The sequence below is a fragment of the Triturus cristatus genome, chromosome 2_2 (assembly GCF_964204655.1).
Source record: "Triturus cristatus chromosome 2_2, aTriCri1.1, whole genome shotgun sequence".
NCBI classification, from domain to species: Eukaryota; Metazoa; Chordata; class Amphibia; order Caudata; family Salamandridae; genus Triturus; species Triturus cristatus.
The window spans coordinates 569,267,709-569,293,254 of record NC_140582.1 but is presented as its reverse complement, the minus strand read 5'-3'; the positions used below and the strand labels follow the sequence as shown (position 1 = coordinate 569,293,254).

At 40.2% G+C, this 25,546-nt stretch overlaps 1 protein-coding gene across 2 annotated transcripts in view; it reads right to left on the bottom strand.

Moving 5' to 3' along the window:
* Window positions 1-25,277, bottom strand: part of GLRB (glycine receptor beta) — a 254,512-nt gene extending 229,235 nt beyond the window's left edge. The window contains exon 1 of one of the 2 annotated variants that reach the window (XM_085641718.1): window positions 25,101-25,277. The gene's annotated coding sequence lies outside the window, so the exon portion shown is untranslated. Of the gene's footprint in view, window positions 1-24,773; window positions 24,976-25,100 lie in introns of those variants that run through there. The other variant, XM_085641719.1, reaches the window with a different exon arrangement.
* Between the last annotated feature and the right edge of the window lie 269 nt (window positions 25,278-25,546).

The window sequence follows — 25,546 nt, the reverse complement described above, 5'->3', positions numbered from 1 at the left end:
GCCGAAACGCGCGTCGAAGATAATCCATTGCCGCAACCCCATTTATTTTTGTCTATATTTTGATTCACTTTTATTATTTCACATTGTGTTTATTGAATAAGTCTTTTTATGTTATTGTGTCTGCATTCTTATTAATATTTGGTTAAAGTTTTGTTCTTTTTTAAAAACTTATGTACATTTTTAGAAATTGAATTGTGTTTAAGTTCTTTACTTATTTAAACACAAAATATGATTTTATATTGTCAAAAATAAAAAAATGTTTTAATCTCTATTATTGTATGGTACACTGGTTTTCATTAATAGCTTTTCTTACGTTTTTAGTTTTATATCTCTTGACCGAGTGGCTGATATCTATATCTAATGTAATTGCCTAGGAATATACTCTTCATTGTGTCTGTTACCCTGCCCTAGGAATTTACCTAAACATTTACAGGGGGTCCTTGATATTTTCAAAAGATTTACCCACAGCCTGTCTGTGCGGGACTGTTGTTGTGTTTCTTTATCCCCACATGTCAACCTTATATTGTAAAAAATCAGCTCTTCCCACTATCACCGTTTCTTCTCTTTCCTATCTTACATTTTGAAATAAGCTGTCTAATCTATACACTCTATCGGTTATCTCCCAACTTTTCTTAGACCATTAACTATTCCAACAGTAAGGGACTATCTACATCCTATAGTAGCCATGGACAAGCTTAGAACTTTCGGATTCTCAGACGAAGATTTCGCTGCACTTGTGGGCAGCAGCAATACTTTCAGTAATAGCACTAATATCAATATGCAAAATAAGGATGACATCTTAGTAATTTCCAACCTAAAGAAAAAAATAAAAAGGATGGAAGCGCATGGAGAATTTATGATAGAATACCTTAGAGCTGGAATTATCCCCCAGGGGCTCCGTGTCCGTAACATTCCGGGCCTCTTTATCCAACACAAACCTTTTCTAGGAAAATGGAGCATGATAGCCAGTAGATGTTCAAGAGATCTGATGATCCTAATAATAGAGACAGCAAAAGAACTAGTAGCGACCCTAAAATTAGAACTCTTAGAATTAGAAGACAAAATAAAAAAATGTAACAGCCTAGAGGACGCAAAAAAGAAATTGGAGGAATCAGAAAAAGAGTTAGCATCCTTTGCCGAGTATCTAAATAAACGTAAAACAGAGAAACTAACAAAAGATAAAAGGTTTTACTCAATAGAGAGAACCTATCCATACCTTGGAGAGCACTTCTATAAAGCCAATCAATACATAAATGAGAACACCTCCAAAAGCCAAAAAGTTAGGACTTTCTCTGACACAACCGACTCAGAAGGAGAAAATAATCCAACCTATTATGAGTCAGATGGTAGATACAATCCCTCTAATCAAACCACACGCAAGCCTTTTTTGGGACAGCGCGGGAACAACAGGGGTCGCCAGAGAGTCAGATTCCAACCACAATCCAGAGAGATATACCAGAATTACCATCACCAAGCAGACCCTCAACCATTTCTAGAGACCCGCAACAAACAATACTGGAGATAAAAGAATTACCATCACCAAACAGACCCGCAACCATTTCTAAAGACTCGCAACAAACAACACCGGAGACAAAAGAAACCATTCCCATCTTTAACTTATCATCCCACACATTAGATCCTATAACCAACACGGTATTATCAAAGGGACTCTCCTTCGTTCCCCACGCTTCTGCCAACAAATTTGAACTTTACAAAGACATCTTTTCGTTTTTTCGAAAAATTAGGTTAAAGAAGTTCTTCAACGAAGAAAGAGGTCCCTCCGAAGATCCAAATACCATAAAGGAACTATCACTACCCTCCACCTTTCTTCCGTCTTTAGACCAAATTGGCCCTGAAGTCGCAATCTTTGAACATGTAGTTTTAAAAAGATTAGATCAAGCTACTCGTTTCATCCCTAAACCACTATATAATTTGAGCAAAGAAGAATTCCTTTCTTTAAAAGCATTAGCAAATAACAAGGATATTGTTGTGAAAAGTTGTGACAAAGGAGGGGGAATCGTGATCACTGACACTGACAACTATAAACTAAAGATGCAAGCCATGCTTAATGACCACAAATTCTACAAAAAAATAACATCCAACCCAATGACAAAAGTAAGCCAAGAGATACAAACATACACAATGGCCGCCCTAGAAGCTGGCCACATTAGCAAAAAAGAATTCGATTTTTTGAACTCCTCAGATAAAAAAACTCCTTGCATCTATGGGGTCCCAAAAACACACAAAAACATCTACGACCCCCCATATAGACCCATTGTGTCCACTATTGGTTCGGTCACTGAACCAATATCGAAATTTCTAGATCACAAAATCAGACCATTTGTCTGCCAAATTCCCTCATTTGTGCAAGATACTTGTGATATCATCAATAGAGTTGAGAACCTCCATTTTAATCCAGCCACTGATATCCTAGTAACTTTGGATGTAGAATCCTTATATAGCAATATCCCCCAAAAAGAAGCGTTGGAATCGGTTCTTTGGTTTGTTGATGAGTACAACATCCCTTGCTCTAAACCTTTCCTCACTAAATGCCTACAGACCGTCTTGACAGAAAATATATTTGAATTTGACCAACAATTATACCACCAAACGAAAGGAGTCAGCATGGGAGCTTCAGTTGCTCCCACAATAGCCAACATTTACATGGCTCTATTCGAGAAGAGGTTCATTTACAATGAAGTAGCTCCATTTTTTGAGTCTGTTTCCCATTGGTCCAGATACATTGACGACATCTTTTTGATCTGGACCGATGGGGAAGCTACCCTTGGGGAATTTCTTCTGTGGATAAATCTAACAGACCCAAATCTAAAATTTACAGCTCACACCAGTACACAACAGGTAGAATTTTTGGATATTCTAATAAAACATAAATCTGGTATATTGGAAGTTGAGTTATTCACCAAACCAACAGCAAAAAACACTCTTCTCCACTTTAATAGTTTCCATCCACGGTCCCAAAAAAAAAAAAAAATAGCATTCCTTTCTCACAATTTCTCAGAGTTCGCCGCAACTGCACCAACCTGACAGATTTTGACACCCAAGCAAAAAAAATGAAAGAAAAATTCCTACTCCGTGGGTATCCACATAGACTAATCAGAGAATCGTATAAACGAGCACGCTTCTTTGATAGAGACCATCTGCTTACAAATAACACACGCAAAAAGAAAGACCAACTAGTCTGTATCACGAAACATTCCACGCTAAACGCCACCGTGAAGCAAATAATAAACGCCAACTGGCATATCTTAAATAGCAACCCTGAATTAAAAAACAAGATTGCCAAACCTCTATTTGCACACCGGAGAAATAAAAACCTTAAGGACATGATCGTGCATTCTAGGTTTAAGTCGAACATTCCCTTCATCCAAAAAACCATTGATAACAAGAAACCGGTCAAAGGCACCGTGAGATGCTCCACGTGTAAATCATGCACTCAGGTTTCGGAAGGTGAAACCTTAACACATAACAACTACAAGATTCAAGCATCACAGCTATGGAATTGCAAGACACAAAATGTGATTTATCTCATTTTGTGTCCTTGCAACCTGGGCTATGTCGGTGAAACTTCTAGAGCAGCCCATATCCGCATGGCTGAACATCGTTCTGCTATCCGTAATGAAAAAGTGTCTGCACCTTTGGTTAAACACTATATGGAGGCAGGACACAAACCAGAAGAAATCAAATGGAGAATCCTAGAAAAAATTCATATCCCTGAGAACAATGGTGGCGATAAGATACGCAAAAAAAGAGAAGTATTCTGGATTTTTGTTCTGAACACATTCCAATGCGGCCTTAACAACGAATTGCCATGGGAAAATGCCATAGGATAGGGCCTTCCCCCATACCGTCAAATTACACCTTCAGTTTCTACCATCACACATTAAAGATGATCTTTACTCTTACATAAAGTGAATGTCCCGCTTGCTATATATATATATAGATTACACATACCACATGTCAACAAAAATATAAGTAGTAATCAAAATCCTTTCCTTTCCCCCCCCCCCTTCCCCCCCCCCCCCCCCTCAATATCTGTATTATAGGGCATCCACCCATAAACTAGTATGCTAAATTTAAAAATATCCATTGGATATACAACACCCTTATTATGTTTTAGAAACAATGAATCACGATTTCTTTATTATATTCATTTCTCTAGATACACATTATATCTATATACTCAATATACTTACTATAGAAACATCTCCTAATGAAACATAGATAGAACATATTGTCAAACAAATAAAGATCTATATAATTCGGAAAGGGAAAAAAAATCCAAAATAAAGTTCTAATTAAAGAAAACCGACGTCGAGTTGGTAGAGACATATATGCTCCCCCCAGATCCAAACTTGCATATACTTCTCTGATGTCATTGATATAATGTGCTTATATTGCTTCTATGATAAAATTAAATTAAGTGTACAAAAATGAATATCCACAAAATCAGGGAAAGTCCTTCGTTGTCCTGTGATGTATAATATACATTTCCCAGTCATTATGTATTTTTTCGTCCATTCCGGACGTGACCGCACTAGCACTTCCGTTACGCAAGTGACGTACCACCCTATTGGTTAAAACCCCTCTCTCCATCCACCTGACATCAATGGCAAAAAAAAAAAAAATTTCCGTGAGTGGCAAAGAAGGCAGTGAGATACGCCCAAACCGCTAAGAGGATCTCCTATCAATAGGTAAGCGCTTTGCGGAACCCCTCGGCTCTTCACCGAGCCGTCAGTAATGCATGAAAATCGTAACTAATAGCTCATTATACATAGGCTATTGTTACGGAGCCCATTAGCTTCTTTACCTACTCGCTATAATTATCTTTGAATTCAATACTTCACCGCCAAACATTTACAACATAGTTGACCCGTACCCGTTACGGTCATTACCTTCTCGGTCAAATAGTTTTGAGCGTTGTAATTAGAAAGGAATGATAATGCATAATTTTTGCTTAGTGCCATTAAGGAAAAACGATAACGTGTAATGATATCACCGAAGCCAACACTTTAGACACATTTCTAGGCTAAAATCGCTCTGAATCTCTTTGCCAAACATTAGAATTATCATATAATTTACCCGTTTACATTTTATTATTTAGACCTCTTGACAGAAAGAAAATAAGATACAAACAAAAAGAAAGAAACCAAGAAAGAAGATATACTTCTGCACGTGAAAGGAACTAGAACTTTATATCTCGAACTACCATCTATCCCTGTCGCTAAATTCAACTAGGTATGCACTATCGCCTTTTATTTTCATATTGGTGAACTGCACAAACATTGTGATTAATAAGCTAAATTATACTTACATTTTTAATTATATCTTCATAGAAACCATCAATATAACAGTTGCTTCATCAGTCACCTGTTTAAAATATCCCAGCTACCATAGTGCGAGAAGGTAATCCATCGATACGTGTAAACCCAGAATTAAAATTTGATCACGATTCCATCAGTTTCTAACTCGAATAAACCTTGTTCTTTATTTTCTAAATTACTTTTCAGTGACTACTTTATCAGCAAGTACCAATTCCCTACTTCTCATTCTCACTGTTTCTTAAGTAAGTTTCCGTTCTTCTCTTTGATGGTCAATCTGTGGTTATCACTTCTTGCACCTATGGTGCTCACTATTCACCCTTGGGATCTTCAAACTTTTTCTTTGCTAAACAGGCCAATCTATCGCAAGTCCTATAAGAATTCTATCATCACGATCATGGTTAATCCACCCTGTTCACTTTAGATATTCTATTCAAAATATCTTTTACTTTTCACGTCTATATCTAGCCATCACTATCATCTATTTCTTTCGTATTATGTGGTTCGTTTTCTCACATCCTCTTCAGCATGTAACTGTTATACTCGGAAGAGCTAATTTTAATCCCACAGCCAATTTCTTTGGCAACTATGTCATCCCGACACCAATAAAATTTATATTGTTTCATATGTTAAGCCAGTGTACCTTTGATCTTTTCAGGAAACATTGTGTGGCTTTCCTGACGAAGGCGCCATTGCGCCGAAACGCGCGTCGAAGATAATCCATTGCCGCAACCCCATTTATTTTTGTCTATATTTTGATTCACTTTTATTATTTCACATTGTGTTTATTGAATAAGTCTTTTTATGTTATTGTGTCTGCATTCTTATTAATATTTGGTTAAAGTTTTGTTCTTTTTTAAAAACTTATGTACATTTTTAGAAATTGAATTGTGTTTAAGTTCTTTACTTATTTAAACACAAAATATGATTTTATATTGTCAAAAATAAAAAAATGTTTTAATCTCTATTATTGTATGGTACACTGGTTTTCATTAATAGCTTTTCTTACGTTTTTAGTTTTATATCTCTTGACCGAGTGGCTGATATCTATATCTAATGTAATTGCCTAGGAATATACTCTTCATTGTGTCTGTTACCCTGCCCTAGGAATTTACCTAAACATTTACAGGGGGTCCTTGATATTTTCAAAAGATTTACCCACAGCCTGTCTGTGCGGGACTGTTGTTGTGTTTCTTTATCCCCACATGTCAACCTTATATTGTAAAAAATCAGCTCTTCCCACTATCACCGTTTCTTCTCTTTCCTATCTTACATTTTGAAATAAGCTGTCTAATCTATACACTCTATCGGTTATCTCCCAACTTTTCTTAGACCATTAACTATTCCAACAGTAAGGGACTATCTACATCCTATAGTAGCCATGGACAAGCTTAGAACTTTCGGATTCTCAGACGAAGATTTCGCTGCACTTGTGGGCAGCAGCAATACTTTCAGTAATAGCACTAATATCAATATGCAAAATAATGATGACATCTTAGTAATTTCCAACCTAAAGAAAAAAATAAAAAGGATGGAAGCGCATGGAGAATTTATGATAGAATACCTTAGAGCTGGAATTATCCCCCAGGGGCTCCGTGTCCGTAACATTCCGGGCCTCTTTATCCAACACAAACCTTTTCTAGGAAAATGGAGCATGATAGCCAGTAGATGTTCAAGAGATCTGATGATCCTAATAATAGAGACAGCAAAAGAACTAGTAGCGACCCTAAAATTAGAACTCTTAGAATTAGAAGACAAAATAAAAAAATGTAACAGCCTAGAGGACGCAAAAAAGAAATTGGAGGAATCAGAAAAAGAGTTAGCATCCTTTGCCGAGTATCTAAATAAACGTAAAACAGAGAAACTAACAAAAGATAAAAGGTTTTACTCAATAGAGAGAACCTATCCATACCTTGGAGAGCACTTCTATAAAGCCAATCAATACATAAATGAGAACACCTCCAAAAGCCAAAAAGTTAGGACTTTCTCTGACACAACCGACTCAGAAGGAGAAAATAATCCAACCTATTATGAGTCAGATGGTAGATACAATCCCTCTAATCAAACCACACGCAAGCCTTTTTTGGGACAGCGCGGGAACAACAGGGGTCGCCAGAGAGTCAGATTCCAACCACAATCCAGAGAGATATACCAGAATTACCATCACCAAGCAGACCCTCAACCATTTCTAGAGACCCGCAACAAACAATACTGGAGATAAAAGAATTACCATCACCAAACAGACCCGCAACCATTTCTAAAGACTCGCAACAAACAACACCGGAGACAAAAGAAACCATTCCCATCTTTAACTTATCATCCCACACATTAGATCCTATAACCAACACGGTATTATCAAAGGGACTCTCCTTCGTTCCCCACGCTTCTGCCAACAAATTTGAACTTTACAAAGACATCTTTTCGTTTTTTCGAAAAATTAGGTTAAAGAAGTTCTTTAACGAAGAAAGAGGTCCCTCCGAAGATCCAAATACCATAAAGGAACTATCACTACCCTCCACCTTTCTTCCGTCTTTAGACCAAATTGGCCCTGAAGTCGCAATCTTTGAACATGTAGTTTTAAAAAGATTAGATCAAGCTACTCGTTTCATCCCTAAACCACTATATAATTTGAGCAAAGAAGAATTCCTTTCTTTAAAAGCATTAGCAAATAACAAGGATATTGTTGTGAAAAGTTGTGACAAAGGAGGGGGAATCGTGATCACTGACACTGACAACTATAAACTAAAGATGCAAGCCATGCTTAATGACCACAAATTCTACAAAAAAATAACATCCAACCCAATGACAAAAGTAAGCCAAGAGATACAAACATACACAATGGCCGCCCTAGAAGCTGGCCACATTAGCAAAAAAGAATTCGATTTTTTGAACTCCTCAGATAAAAAAACTCCTTGCATCTATGGGGTCCCAAAAACACACAAAAACATCTACGACCCCCCATATAGACCCATTGTGTCCACTATTGGTTCGGTCACTGAACCAATATCGAAATTTCTAGATCACAAAATCAGACCATTTGTCTGCCAAATTCCCTCATTTGTGCAAGATACTTGTGATATCATCAATAGAGTTGAGAACCTCCATTTTAATCCAGCCACTGATATCCTAGTAACTTTGGATGTAGAATCCTTATATAGCAATATCCCCCAAAAAGAAGCGTTGGAATCGGTTCTTTGGTTTGTTGATGAGTACAACATCCCTTGCTCTAAACCTTTCCTCACTAAATGCCTACAGACCGTCTTGACAGAAAATATATTTGAATTTGACCAACAATTATACCACCAAACGAAAGGAGTCAGCATGGGAGCTTCAGTTGCTCCCACAATAGCCAACATTTACATGGCTCTATTCGAGAAGAGGTTCATTTACAATGAAGTAGCTCCATTTTTTGAGTCTGTTTCCCATTGGTCCAGATACATTGACGACATCTTTTTGATCTGGACCGATGGGGAAGCTACCCTTGGGGAATTTCTTCTGTGGATAAATCTAACAGACCCAAATCTAAAATTTACAGCTCACACCAGTACACAACAGGTAGAATTTTTGGATATTCTAATAAAACATAAATCTGGTATATTGGAAGTTGAGTTATTCACCAAACCAACAGCAAAAAACACTCTTCTCCACTTTAATAGTTTCCATCCACGGTCCCAAAAAAAAAAAAATAGCATTCCGTTCTCACAATTTCTCAGAGTTCGCCGCAACTGCACCAACCTGACAGATTTTGACACCCAAGCAAAAAAAATGAAAGAAAAATTCCTACTCCGTGGGTATCCACATAGACTAATCAGAGAATCGTATAAACGAGCACGCTTCTTTGATAGAGACCATCTGCTTACAAATAACACACGCAAAAAGAAAGACCAACTAGTCTGTATCACGAAACATTCCACGCTAAACGCCACCGTGAAGCAAATAATAAACGCCAACTGGCATATCTTAAATAGCAACCCTGAATTAAAAAACAAGATTGCCAAACCTCTATTTGCACACCGGAGAAATAAAAACCTTAAGGACATGATCGTGCATTCTAGGTTTAAGTCGAACATTCCCTTCATCCAAAAAACCATTGATAACAAGAAACCGGTCAAAGGCACCGTGAGATGCTCCACGTGTAAATCATGCACTCAGGTTTCGGAAGGTGAAACCTTAACACATAACAACTACAAGATTCAAGCATCACAGCTATGGAATTGCAAGACACAAAATGTGATTTATCTCATTTTGTGTCCTTGCAACCTGGGCTATGTCGGTGAAACTTCTAGAGCAGCCCATATCCGCATGGCTGAACATCGTTCTGCTATCCGTAATGAAAAAGTGTCTGCACCTTTGGTTAAACACTATATGGAGGCAGGACACAAACCAGAAGAAATCAAATGGAGAATCCTAGAAAAAATTCATATCCCTGAGAACAATGGTGGCGATAAGATACGCAAAAAAAGAGAAGTATTCTGGATTTTTGCTCTGAACACATTCCAATGCGGCCTTAACAACGAATTGCCATGGGAAAATGCCATAGGATAGGGCCTTCCCCCATACCGTCAAATTACACCTTCAGTTTCTACCATCACACATTAAAGATGATCTTTACTCTTACATAAAGTGAATGTCCCGCTTGCTATATATATATATATATATATAGATTACACATACCACATGTCAACAAAAATATAAGTAGTAATCAAAATCCTTTCCTTTCCCCCCCCCCTCCTTTTCCCCCCCCTCCCCCCCCCCTCTATATCTGTATTATAGGGCATCCACCCATAAACTAGTATGCTAAATTTAAAAATATCCATTGGATATACAACACCCTTATTATGTTTTAGAAACAATGAATCACGATTTCTTTATTATATTCATTTCTCTAGATACACATTATATCTATATACTCAATATACTTACTATAGAAACATCTCCTAATGAAACATAGATAGAACATATTGTCAAACAAATAAAGATCTATATAATTCGGAAAGGGAAAAAAAATCCAAAAAAAAGTTCTAATTAAAGAAAACCGACGTCGAGTTGGTAGAGACATATATGCTCCCCCCAGATCCAAACTTGCATATACTTCTCTGATGTCATTGATATAATGTGCTTATATTGCTTCTATGATAAAATTAAATTAAGTGTACAAAAATGAATATCCACAAAATCAGGGAAAGTCCTTCGTTGTCCTGTGATGTATAATATACATTTCCCAGTCATTATGTATTTTTTCGTCCATTCCGGACGTGACCGCACTAGCACTTCCGTTACGCAAGTGACGTACCACCCTATTGGTTAAAACCCCTCTCTCCATCCACCTGACATCAATGGCAAAAATTTTTTTCCGTGAGTGGCAAAGAAGGCAGTGAGATACGCCCAAACCGCTAAGAGGATCTCCTATCAATAGGTAAGCGCTTTGCGGAACCCCTCGGCTCTTCACCGAGCCGTCAGTAATGCATGAAAATCGTAACTAATAGCTCATTATACATAGGCTATTGTTACGGAGCCCATTAGCTTCTTTACCTACTCGCTATAATTATCTTTGAATTCAATACTTCACCGCCAAACATTTACAACATAGTTGACCCGTACCCGTTACGGTCATTACCTTCTCGGTCAAATAGTTTTGAGCGTTGTAATTAGAAAGGAATGATAATGCATAATTTTTGCTTAGTGCCATTAAGGAAAAACGATAACGTGTAATGATATCACCGAAGCCAACACTTTAGACACATTTCTAGGCTAAAATCGCTCTGAATCTCTTTGCCAAACATTAGAATTATCATATAATTTACCCGTTTACATTTTATTATTTAGACCTCTTGACAGAAAGAAAATAAGATACAAACAAAAAGAAAGAAACCAAGAAAGAAGATATACTTCTGCACGTGAAAGGAACTAGAACTTTATATCTCGAACTACCATCTATCCCGGTCGCTAAATTCAACTAGGTATGCACTATCGCCTTTTATTTTCATATTGGTGAACTGCACAAACATTGTGATTAATAAGCTAAATTATACTTACATTTTTAATTATATCTTCATAGAAACCATCAATATAACAGTTGCTTCATCAGTCACCTGTTTAAAATATCCCAGCTACCATAGTGCGAGAAGGTAATCCATCGATACGTGTAAACCCAGAATTAAAATTTGATCACGATTCCATCAGTTTCTAACTCGAATAAACCTTGTTCTTTATTTTCTAAATTACTTTTCAGTGACTACTTTATCAGCAAGTACCAATTCCCTACTTCTCATTCTCACTGTTTCTTAAGTAAGTTTCCGTTCTTCTCTTTGATGGTCAATCTGTGGTTATCACTTCTTGCACCTATGGTGCTCACTATTCACCCTTGGGATCTTCAAACTTTTTCTTTGCTAAACAGGCCAATCTATCGCAAGTCCTATAAGAATTCTATCATCACGATCATGGTTAATCCACCCTGTTCACTTTAGATATTCTATTCAAAATATCTTTTACTTTTCACGTCTATATCTAGCCATCACTATCATCTATTTCTTTCGTATTATGTGGTTCGTTTTCTCACATCCTCTTCAGCATGTAACTGTTATACTCGGAAGAGCTAATTTTAATCCCACAGCCAATTTCTTTGGCAACTATGTCATCCCGACACCAATAAAATTTATATTGTTTCATATGTTAAGCCAGTGTACCTTTGATCTTTTCAGGAAACATTGTGTGGCTTTCCTGACGAAGGCGCCATTGCGCCGAAACGCGCGTCGAAGATAATCCATTGCCGCAACCCCATTTATTTTTGTCTATATTTTGATTCACTTTTATTATTTCACATTGTGTTTATTGAATAAGTCTTTTTATGTTATTGTGTCTGCATTCTTATTAATATTTGGTTAAAGTTTTGTTCTTTTTTAAAAACTTATGTACATTTTTAGAAATTGAATTGTGTTTAAGTTCTTTACTTATTTAAACACAAAATATGATTTTATATTGTCAAAAATAAAAAAATGTTTTAATCTCTATTATTGTATGGTACACTGGTTTTCATTAATAGCTTTTCTTACGTTTTTAGTTTTATATCTCTTGACCGAGTGGCTGATATCTATATCTAATGTAATTGCCTAGGAATATACTCTTCATTGTCTCACATTCACACATGCCAATCTTAAAATTCACCAACAAGGTCAAGATAAGTAGGCCTGGCAACATTTGCCAACTAAGTTGAGACATCATGGTCACAGACACAAATAACCACCTGAAATAGTTCTTTAAACAAGTATTGGCTAAGCCAATATGGCTGACCTTGCCAAGCCTGAAAATGTTCGTATAGCAAACATAACATTAAATTGTAGACATAAGCAAGAAACATAAAAACGGAGGATGTAATCCGGACAAATCCTGCAGGTGTGCAAATAATAAAAACATGGCCCTTTAAAAAAAAAAATATGGAAAGAGAAATGGGTCTCACCTTTGTGACCAACTGGCTTTGACATTGCTTTTAGCCACACAGCATCCCTGAGGCATGGGAGGGTGTCTAAGGTTTATAAAACAAAAATTTCAAAAGAGAAATCATTTGATGTGAGCGGTGCGTCATTTCATAGGGGAGCATACCACACATGCCCGCCTGTGAAATTATATGGGTCCCTTTCTTTTCTATTTAGTTACTGATCCAAGTTGGATCAATAACTAAAAATAAAATAAAATGTTCAGGCATGTTTTTTATTTGCCAAAGCAACATGGGGTGTGAGGAGTGGGGAGCAGATGGGCATCAGGAAAGCCAAGAAAACACTGGAGAGGTAGGGTGGGAGGAAGCAAAACAGATAGTGAGTGGTGGCAGTGGAGAGAAGCACACAGGCAAGTGTTGCCCACATAAATCACCCCACCCCTTCCATGTTGCAGAGAGCAATAGGGAATGCAGGGGATAGGAAGTACACAAAGGCTACAGTTCCGAAATGCGAGGAAAGTTGTTTATTATATGGTGTAGTTATACTACCTCACCGTGTAATAAACTCACAATACTGTCATGGGTTCAGTTAGGCTCATTTCAAAAACCTTAGCTTAACCAGGGGTAGCTGTGGCTTCGAGGAGTTAGGTGGGCTTTGTCAAAAGGAAAAGTACAATGCATCTAGAAGTAATAAAATAGTCGAACAAGAAAGAAACAAGACACAAAGGTAAGGATACTAACTTTTAACAATAGCTCTTATAATGAATTTTTAGACACCAAAACAAACTGAATCCACCAGAGAACCCACTGCTTTTCATTCAAATCACAAACAAGTATTGGCAACTACCGGGATAGAGCTCACTTAGAGAATACTTAAAAACTTTTGTAAAGTTGCAACCGACTACCCTAGCCTGCTTTGGGCAACCAAGTCCATCAGAGAGTGAGTCACAGGTGCCTAAGAGGCTGGGGAGGACAGTTACCTTGCAGTAAAAGCAGTCTCCAGTCCAGTTCCAGGATCTATGGACGAACCGCCAAAAACATCAATGGAATGGTCCTCATGTAAGGGATAGAGGATGCTGAAGAGGTTGATCCAATGACTGAGATCTTGCTATAGGCCACCCCTGGGTCCACAAACAAGGTAGGGCACGTTTGGCTACAGGGGTCAGTGAAGTCCAGCAAAAAAAAAAAAAATTGCCACTAGACTACTGGTCACTTGTTACAGCAAAACCAGTGGTTCATTTTAACTGAGGCTAGTGTCCACCTTGGATGACCAAACTTCAATCTAAAGAATCTCTAGGTACAGCAGACTCAGGTGCAGCGTTTGAGATTCAGGCTCATAGGCTGCACGTCGGCAGTCTGGCAGTCATGGCTACCAACTCGCCAAGACCAGCTTCTTCAGCTTTTGTGGTCCTGTGCTGTAACAGGAAGTCAGTTAGCTGACCCTTTGAGTTACTTCTTCTGACTGGTGCTTGCGGACAACTTTTCCTCAAGCAGTTCACCACATTCAAAATCCTCTATTTTCGAGCCCAAGGATCAGCAGGTGGAGTCCAGTCTTTGGTGTAGACTCTTTGCAGAGTCCTGGGAACAGCAGGGGAAGTCCTTCATTAATCCTATCTCCAGTGCAGACGTGATCCGAGGTCTGGGTGCCACTTATGCCCAGAACATTCCCTCGGGTCCCAGGTCCCCTCCTGGCAGATATCTTCCTGTTAAGCGTGGCAACTAGCTGCCCGGGAATGCAATATTCTGCCTACTGCCAAGATGGCAGAACCCCTTTCTACCCGAGGAGCCCAGTAGAGTACCCTATAGGTGTGGCCACCTAAGGGCTACACAGCCACAGGAAAACTAGTTTGGCAACTGTTTCTCTCTCTGTCCCCGACACCATCCTCTCTACCAGAACAAAAGAGCAGCCCCTCTTGTGCATGTCCACTGTTTGCCCTTCAAAGGCAGCTTCCCCTCTGAAGCTTGCCTTTTGAGCTCACACCCCATTAGGCCTTCCGGTCATGAAGAGATAATACCTCTTCCACTTGCACAGCCTTTGTATTCCTTCATGAGTCTAGTTCACACCTCCCCTCGAAAGTGCAGAAGGCTGTCTCATGGCCAGCGACCGTAAACAGTCACTTAAAAACTTGGACAACAGAGTAGCAACTTTCTAGTGTTGCTATTTACTTAAAAGTTACGTTAAATTCGACTTCATGAAATCATGTTTACTGTAACAATTCTTTTGAAACACTGAAGTTCCAACTTTAGAAGTCCCATCCAGAAGTAGCATAGCTGAGTGGATAGTGTGAAAATCTAGACTCACCGATGGGGTGTATGACCTTTCTGCAACAAAACAAAAATTTGGTATTTTTACTGTTCGGACATGTAAGAACACGTGCCACTTTAACATACAGCACACTGCCTTATGGCTCAATAGGTCTTCCCTAGGGATGATATATTAAAAGGGAAGGTCTGGACTGTGTCAATAGATTAAATAGCAAAATCGAGTTTGCAGTTTGTAAACTGATCCACCAGCCAGCAGTGACAGGCTTGGAGTCTCGCTTTGCCACACTTGTGGTGGCACACTAAGTGCTGCAGTGCACGAGGACACTAAGGGGGGTCATTACGACGGCGGAAGGCCCATCACCGCCGCCAGCAGTGCGGTGGCTAGCCTTCCGCCATAAGAAAGCAATTTGCTCCCCGCCACATCACGATGGTAATTACGACCGTGGCGGGCGCAAAGACAGCCCGCCACGGATCCGCCACAGGCAATCGTTACAATTGCCTGGCGGAGCCGTCAGCATCAGTAAAATGGTGGCGGTGCCTAGCAGGCATCATCCGCCAGATTAGGATGCTGGCCGCAGCCAGCATTTCCGTGGCGGTTAAACCACCATTGAAAGGCTGGCGTGGATTGGTTTTGGGGGCCTGTTGTCATGTAGTGCAGTGAAATGCACAACATGCGTTTTTGACATCGCGGCGGGTGCTGCAGTCAGCAGCACCCGCCGCAATGTTAAATTGCAAAATGTGACCGCCATGGTGGCGGTTGCATCCTTATTTGGTGTTCGCGACCTCCGCATACATGGCGGCCGGTCCCGATCCCCGCAACGATGGCGGTTTGACGAAAGTCCTACAGCCATTGCGACCGCCATCGTAATGACCCCCTATGTTACAGACGATGAGTATCCCAGGTACAAAATCCTAGGAAGTTATAATCAAGTTAACATATACCAATTGTGGGTGAGTCAATCAGACATTCGTGTTTCAAGGGTCAATGCACTTGCACCGAGGCCTGTTTGGCAGGGCTCAGTGTACTCTGAGTCGAAAAACAGCAGCATCAGTCCAAAACTTTGGGGTGCTTATGCAAAATCAAAAATACAACATGCACTCACATGGAATGCATAGCAGAAAAAGTGGAAGCAAGCAGTGGAAAAAGCAAGCAAATCAGTGGAAACAGACGCCAACCAATCAAAGCAATGGTAAAGTGGCTATGCTCCACGGGAGCAACAGAAACAAGACTGACGAGCTGTTGCACACATAAGAAGTAGGCAAATTAAAGTGGCAGGAAAGCCAACCAATGGTAAGCAAAGGGCAGGCTTAAAGCCCATGTTCTTCGTAAACCACACTATGCCTCCCAACAGACAGCAAATAAGCTGTCTAATAGGCTTGCCCTAAAATATAGATGAAAGCAGAATGAAGACAGAGACAGGCTAACCAGCCCTGGAACCGAAGTGGACTACTTTCTAGATAGAGGAGGACAAATATAAGAACAAACATTCTGGCACTCCAGTGAAGTGAGCCCATGACTGAAGTGGCGGTCCCACTGCCCCATCTTGTAGGATGTGGTGCTCAGAAGCAAAATGTTAATGGTTATTGAACAGGCCAATGGATGAAAGCGCCTTTGTGTACATCTATTTTTAAGAAAACATGAGGCTGCCAGGACCGCATTAGGCAAGAACTAGAAGGAACAATGTGAAACTTAAAGAAAAACTCCCACACCTCATGTTGTCTGGGAGCTCAAGTAATGGACAAGCACAACAGATGCAGAATAAACAGCACAAACAGAACTGTCAGAAAGCACACTTCAGCTTGGAACTTTTACAAGTGAACATTCTGTGCCTTAATCAAGAGACACAATATAATGAACTACCACACAGATCACACATCGCTCTTTTTAAGAAAAAGAATAGCTTTTTCCTCCTTATTACATATTTACAACATAACACTAAAAGAACACAATCCAAACAATTTTACTACATCAGAAAAACAAGCATTGGCAATGCCAGTAGTTCTGGCTTATGATTGAAAGTGATTTATCGTGTCACGGATTGGTGTAGGCGCTCAGCCATCATTCACACACTGTCACTCATCTTTGCACTCATGTATGGATTCATCAATCCACTGACTCATCTTTCCATTTATCTTCTCACACAACCACAATTAAAAAAAAAAAAATTAAAACACAAACTCAACATATGCAAAATAAACAAAAAGAATACAAGTAGAAAAAAACATGCTGCCTTCTAAACACAGAGGGCGTGTTTGCAATAACAAAACTAAACCCAGCAGTAGATGTCCGTCTGGCAAAAGTATTATAAATAGTTTATAATTGTTGTAAAAGTTCAAGGATGGCCGCCACATTTAGAATCCACGTTTTGGCCATTGCGGAATGGTAAAACAAGTATACAGTATTGGCAAAGCATTCCATAATAATCTCCTGGTTTTGAGTGAAGTGTCCCTATGGAGCAAGATGCTCTGCAAATGAAGTGTGAAAAGCAACCGGTTAACAATGCCTGAACAACTGTGGCATCCTCTTAAGAAATATTAAAATAAAAAGATAAGAAGCAAAGAAATGAGAAACGAAAAGGAGAAAAATCAAAACTAAAAGACTGGCCACCCAGCCCTATACCGATGTCCCCTCATTTTCAGTTGGATGTACACATTTTATCAGTTAATGCCATCATTCACAGAGCAAACGAGCCAATGGCTCAATCAATCAGGGTTAGTGAAGCAGCTACTCACCTGGAAGGGTCTCAAGGTGCTGGAGGCAGGGGGGGGGGGGGAAAGAGGGGGAGCGCAGCTCCTTCACCCTTGTGGATAATCATCAGAAGGCTACCATAACCCATTAGGGTGCGTGTGGTGCCGGGCGCTCAAGGTGATTCGTTGAAGAGTCAGGTCTTGAGTTCCTTCAGGAACTTGGAAGAGAGTTTGCGTCTGGCGGAGGTGGAGAGGGATGGTGTTCCATGCTTTGGCCGCGAGGAAGGAGAAGGAGCGATCGCCTCTTCTGGTTTTCTTGATGCGTGGTACAGTGGTGAGGGAGAGCTGGGCTGAGCGGAGGGATCTTTGGGGTGTGTGGAACGAGAGGCGGTGGGCCAGTGTTCTGGAGGGCTTTGTGGGTGAGGGTGAGAAGTTTGTAGGCGATTCTCTTCTCGATGGGGAGTTAGTGTAGTGCCCAAAGATGTTGGGTGATGTGGCAATGGCGCTGTAGGTTAAGGACTAGTCTGGTGGTGGTGTTTAGGATGTTCTGGAGTTTGCGGGTGAGGTTCTTGTTGATCCCGGCATAGAGTCCGTTGCCGTTCCAGTCTGCTGCAGATGAGGGCGTGGGTGATGGTGTTCCTGTGTTTGATGAGGATCCAGTTTAAAGTTTTGCGTAGGACATGGATGGTGTGAAAACAGCAAGAGGTGATGGCATTGATCTGGCAGTCCATTTTGAGTTCAGAGTCCAGGATGATTCCAAGGTTGTGTGCGGGGTCTGTGGGGGGTTCCAGAGGGCGGGGGGGCCACCAGGTGTTGTTCCAGGCGTCAGGATGTGGGCCTATGATGAGTACTTCGGTTTTGTCTGTGTTCAGTTGTAGGCAGCTGTTCTTCATCCACCTGGCGACTGCTTCCATTTCTTCTTGAAAGTTGTGTTTCAAGATGTTGGGTTCATTGGAGTGTGAGAGGATGAGTTGTATGTTTTCTGCATACGTGTGCTCATACTAAGCAAGCAGCTGGCAAGGCCTAGGGCAAGAGCAGTCCAGTCCAGGGGCGAGAAACGCGGTCTGAGTTGGGCAGACAGCAGAGGCAGAGTACTGCCTGAGCTATGTGCTGGAAGAGCAGGAACCCAGCGGAATGGCTGATGCAGACGAAACCGTTAACCCATGCGGTTCACTGTAGTGGATGCAAGCAGAGTGTAAACGACACTAAGACAGAAAGAACATAGTGGACCCAAAGGCCTTTAGCTGTTACCAATGCCTTATCACCATAACCAACTGACAGTTCCTGTACTGAGCATAAGCCTTCCCACAAGGTAACCATTAAGCATACAATTATAAAATGACAGAGTATTCATTACTGCATAGCAAAATACTATCTCTCTCCTAACAAGGCAAAACAAGGATTCTGAAAGAACAAATAGTCTATACACACAGTTTGTCAGAGAGAGTAATCAGCATCAAATTGTTTGCCTGCTATGGCAATCTGTGGGATTCCATGAAACCTATCTGTAGGTTTTAATACAGAGAAATAATCCGCTCATAAATGCCTATCGCAGTGTTTCTCAAACTGTCGCTTGAGATCCACTGGCAAGCAGATTTTTGGTGGGTCGTGAAAGTCCAAGCAATAAATAAAGATGCCTATAAACTCTTTATTTTTCTTGTCAAATTTGCTGTGGGCAAACTTCAGGCTCCATCTCCTGACAAATTGCTGCTTATGTATTTTAACATGGGGATTGGTATTTGCAAACTCCTCTTACTTGTAGGATGTATTTTTTTGTAACACATAATGTAAGCACCTGTAAATGAACCGTACACATTTAGCTGTTAGGGAAGCAAAGATGAAGCACACTTTCTGTAATTCTGAAGTGTGATAGAAGCAAATATTGTATAGGATCAAAACATATCAAGAAAAGTGATAAAATATTCACTGGGACCCAATTTCCACACATTATCACTTGTGTGGAATATAGTTTTATCAGTAAAACTGCATGTCTGTGCAAATGTAGTAGCCATTTCAATTGTAAATGTGCTGTCCATAAACGATAGTGCGCTGCTACACAATGCTTTAGATACATTTAAATAAATAAAACGCCTTCTTCATGTCCATTAAACTTACTTGGGTCGTGAATGTTTCTCAGTCTAAGAAGTGGGCTCTGGGCCTAAAAAGTTTGGGTAGCACTGGTCTAATGACATTAACATTCTTTTCACAATCAATGTCACGCCTACTACCTTAATCATTACTTTTCATTATAAACAATCAAGCATAAAACCTTTATCTCTGACTACTCACCATAAACAACTCACTCTGCGGATGCATAAGCCTTTCCTAAAAGTAACCATCAGGTATACCATAGTAAAATTACAAATAAATATGTGCAAAATGTAAATGTCAAAACAATATGATATCCTTACTAATAGATTCTAATAAGGATCAATATAGCACAAATTTCTACCCCCATTGTTTGTTCAGTGGGTCACAAGCACCAAATCTCGTCAACTAAGGTAATCTGCGCAATTCCATGTCAAAAAATACCTGCTTATAGGCATAGCACAGTCTAATAACTATCCACCTGGTAAAATCTGTTTGCCTTTAACACATACTTTTTTTATTATGCACGGCATACATGCTTTGTCATAACTTTTCATTATAAACAGATTACCTCTAAGGAATAAAACATGAAATTTCCCTGTGAACTGATAAGGCCTCTGGAATTATTAATGGATTGACACTTTGTACAGCCCAGGCCTAGAGAAGCACAAAGTAGCTGGGAAACAAGTGTGCAGAAGCTGGCAACCATCAGACATATATTTATAAAATAACAAATATGTACAAAATTACAGTTGGCAAAATAATGTACAGCCCCTCTCAATATGGATTAACAAGAATCATCACAGTGAAACTCTACTCTCCCAGGGTCTATCAGAGTGGGCGACCAACAACATAACCCTTCCCTACATTGATGATCTGTGAGATTACATGTGACCAAATAACTTTCTATGGTCTGTAACAACTATTTACTGTTAGAGGCCTACTGGCTTTGCCATATGCTTTTCACAATAAATATTCTAGGCCTACTGCCTGTGCAAAAAATAAAAAAGAGTTAGAACACGCCAGACCTATGGCACCAGGCATAACATTGCCCTGCACACCAATCAAGCCTATAGCTGTTATCCTGTAGGTTAATGACTACCCTCCTTCCATCTGTGTTGCTGCCGGAGAAAAACACTGTAAATTATCTAGTTATCAAAAACACTTAATTCGCATTACAAAGTCATGTGTGCGCCTCTCAAATTTGAGCTCAGGCAGAGGGATAAATTACCATCAGCTGTGTGGAGGGCAAGCACTTTTTTGTGGGAGCACGTCTTCCCAATCAAAACATGTACTCCTGGCTCCCAACATGTGGGCAGAGCCAAAGCCCCTCTCTTGATGATTGTCACATAATTGTCTGGTGACAGCTGCACAGTCAAGCCAGCCCATAAACAATAGCAAACCAAGAACTATTTGCTCATGATAATTATATGGCTGTTACATAATCGTGAAGACAAGCTGTTTTCTTCAACAATCTTCTTTGCATAACCGATCTGCATTATTACGCATTGCCCCCCTTTAACATAGCACAATTGCCAGTATCAGAATTACCACAACCTTACACATAACGTTGCTCACAGTTCCCAACTTTCTCAATCTTCGAAAATGTAGTGCAGTACTAAGATCCCGTATTCTTCCATCTCTCTTTACAGCAATCACCACCCATATTAATATACACCATACACTTGTTGGATATCATTCATCTTTAACATTTAGTATGATTTGTTTTTCTTCCCTTGAATGAATAACTTTTTTGCTGGTGGTACTATTAGGCCTCAACTGATATGTCTCTACTGTCTTGCGGTACTTCTATAAAGTTCATCTCAACTGAATCCTTACTTTTTGTTGCGTTATTCATCCGCTCTCACATTCAATTAGTTTATCAGCGATAAAGTGCATTCCTGTGCAAAATCCCTTATTTCCAAACATTCTCCATCTCAGTGGAGGCTAACAGCACTCCACTGTCTGCCAATACAGTAACTGGTACGTTTTCATTTGATCATACCATCCAGTCACCTAAACACATGCTTACATCATTCAAGTATTATACTTCCTGCCACTTTGAGATCCCGCCGACCAACTCAATAACAAAGTAGTTCCTTGCCCGATTAAAAGACTTACTATGTTCAGTGACATGCTCCCAAGTCGCAGGTGACGGTAAACTAGAACACACCATTGACAGAGTCCTTGTTTTTCATTCCTTACCACTGCAACAGCACACCAAATAAACTCACCAACTTCTCTGCAACTATATCCACCCCTGGCCATCCATAAACCAGTCTCAACCTTTCTTTAGATAGGAAAATGTCTACGTCACACATGGGCTAAGGTGATCAACTGGGTTGGGGGTGTATTATCTGTTGGAATTAACCCGATTCATCTAAAGACAAAGTCGCATTTGATAAGAAGTTCTTCCTTTACTGGCCAAAAAAGTTCACACCATTCTACTAGCAATGCATTTTCCTCCAGCAAACTATTGACTACTTGGCCTTTTATACGTATTCGATCTTACTTTTATCCCTACTCCGAGATTGCCATTTCAGCAATTACAGAAACTTTCTCCTAAAACCAAGCCTTCTCGTGCACATCTTCTATTGTATCACCCACCAACCACAACAAGAAATGTACAGCACAATTCTGCTCTGCATGCAGGTTCTTGCTTTCTTATTATCCATTTACATATTCTAAGGGAAAGGTAGTCCAACCCTTTCCTCATGAACATTTCTTTAAAAGGCTTAGTGATCCGTTCTGACAGCAAAACAAGCACACCATCCAAAGCTCTTGAACTTGTCTAGAGCCCAGACAACCGGAAGTTCTCCCCTCTTAATTACTAAATAATTATTTTTGATCCTCTAACCACCCCTGAATGCAAATGCTATATAGGGTCCTGTCATGTCTACTGCCACTGTGCACTAAAACTGCTCCCGAATCCTTACTAAAATCAGTATAATAGTATTCAAAACTATATAAACTTATGACATCACTTACGTGTCCTAAACATGTTTTAATGTTCTCACATTCTTCATCCCATTTAAACTCAGCAAGCTTCTTTAATAACGTTCTCTTAAGACACTGTCTTGCTAACAAAATCATATCAAAATCAGTTTCTTGTAATACTCGGCCATGCCTAGCATGGTAAGTAATCCCTCTTACAATGTGCAAGAGAAACTAAGGTTGTAGTTACAAGCGCTTCAATGGGTTTTAGACAGCTGCAGAAATCAGATGGTACAAAGTTTATTTCAGTCTTACCAACTTGACACTTACAAACCCTTAGTGTTAAACCAAGCTCAAGAAACACTGTTCACATTGTTCTCACTTTACTGCCATGTTCCTGTCATGCTTTATCTTTTCATAACACGTCGTTCTAGGTCATATGTACTCTATCAAGGTCAACCGACATTCTCGCTGCACAAACACTGTTAAAGCCAATAGGTTACTTTTTAAAGAAAAGCTGGCATTCATATTAGCTTGCTTTACGAGTTTTCAAAAAACGAATATAGCCACTTTCTTGAAGCAGGCTGCATTACTTAGGGTGTAACTAGAGTACCCACAAATCAGACATGAGTGCATGCTCTAGGACGCTGTAGTATCTTAAGTAGTTACAGAGGTCTCATAGGCTTTCATCTCTGTCCATCTGAATTTACAATTCTCCTTTTGTTGAAAGTGGAAAGGAATACTGCCGATGTGACCAGAAGGCCTACGTGAGAGAAGAGGTAGGGGCAAATGGAGCAGAGAGAACACTGAGCACAGAGAGACATAGAGCATATGGAGTATTGTGTGATAAGCAGGAACGGAGAGAACTCCAGATAATTAAATAGGGTAGGGAGGGGGTAATTTCTGAGTAGAAGTATTACACACTGAGGGGCAGTGTGGGAGTACAGGAAGAAGGAGCAGAGATTTTGCAATTTAGTCACAGCATTTCTCAAACTTAAAGTGGATCAAACTGCACACGACACCGGTGGATAAGGTCCACTGCACTCCAGTAATCCCTGCAATTCTCCTCAATGCATATTCAAACTTGGTTGAACCGGACTGTTCCTTTGGCAAGATTTCTGGGATTTAAATCTGTAAAGAACTCTAGAGCAGTGGTTCATAACCTGTGAACGGGGGTCCGTGAATGCTTAGAAAACTCCATACTACCACCAGGTTCATAAAGTGCATATAAATACAAAAAATGTGTACCACTGACCATTTTAAACGGCACAGAAAACCTGAAGGTACTTGAAATTGGAGGCTAACAAGTTAGTATTCTCAGGCATATTTGTGGGATCAGTGCAAGCGCATCAAACAGAAAATAGTATGGACGATTAATGACCATGAATTTAGGAAAGCTTCAACCCATCTATGAAATCTGTCGTCTAGGCCAAGTAAAAAAGATATACAAACATGTAGCCTTGAGGGCAAGAGAACCCTAGCTTAGGGTCATTTGTGTAAAACACAGCTCTAGCTGTCCAACGCATAAAACACGAAGGTTCTGCAGATTACAAATAAAACTAGAGGTAATAAATTACACTGGGCTAATGAACATATTGAGTTCTAGCAAGAGTTATGAGCACATAACCCAATAAGAGATGTGCATGTTACAGGTTCTTGTCCCCATAGGTTAATACGTATATTGCCGATGGAGGTGGAATGTATACATAGTGTGCGCCTCCTCACGGAACCACGAATGTAGTGACCCTACAATGCAGTGTCAGAAGAGTCGCGAGGTAAGGAACAGAAAAAATGTCGCAACCAATACCATCAAAACCCTGCTGAGCCTCCCATTCTCAAACAGACAAAAAACAGCTCACACTGTCATCACTGCTACAGGGGTCTCGTGGCTGGATTATGACCCCCATACCCTTCTACCCAAGCCAACATTAAAACATAAACAGATGAGATGAGCCCCTTTTCAACAGTGGCTGCAGCAGAGACGTGCAGAAACCCTTCTGCAGGGGACATGAGGTTGCCGCACTCACCTAAGTGGTACGAGCCCGATAAAGACGCAGGCCTGAAATAGGGGACAGGATGGAACAAGGGCAGTCCAAACACAGAGTCGCGGAGGTTGGTCAGTGCACAGGGAAACGTTCAGAGCGGCCTCGCACACGGTCCCGAAACGCGATGGGTAAATAGCGAAGGACCAGGCCTGGAGTCGGAGAGGTAAGGTGCACGAGAAAGTAGGGAGGGGGGAGTGATGACGCGCGTGCGATGAAGGTACTGACCGGGTGGCTCTAAATACTGCGGAACGCAACACAAAATGCGGAATCCAGCAATATTTAATCCATCTAGGTGACGAATCTACCTACCAGCGTTAAATCCTATTAACGCGAGCCACTCGATCTTCCGTCTTGTCACCTGGCTCACTATAGACCGAAGGTTTCTTCACAAACCCATAATAAAAGAGTCAGCATTTCTGCACCAGTTTTGCAGGTGCCCGCCCACTGGCAGGAGACAGCTACTGAGAAACGCAGCAGCAAAACAGAATGTTGCATGTGCAGTGTCAGCTACCCTTCGACCAATCAACGAGCGACTTTAGAGTTCCGGTCAGAACACTGGCCAGTCGAAAACCATTGCCATATCGCCGTAGCCAATAAGCAATTGATAAGAGATCATACACCGAAACCTATGGTGTCTGAATTTCACGGTTCTTGAGCAACAAGAGACGCCCACAAACAATTCCTTGGCATTCCAACCAATCCTAGTTCACTATGCATTTGATACGTTTAACTCCATCTGATTGGTTGCCAGGCTC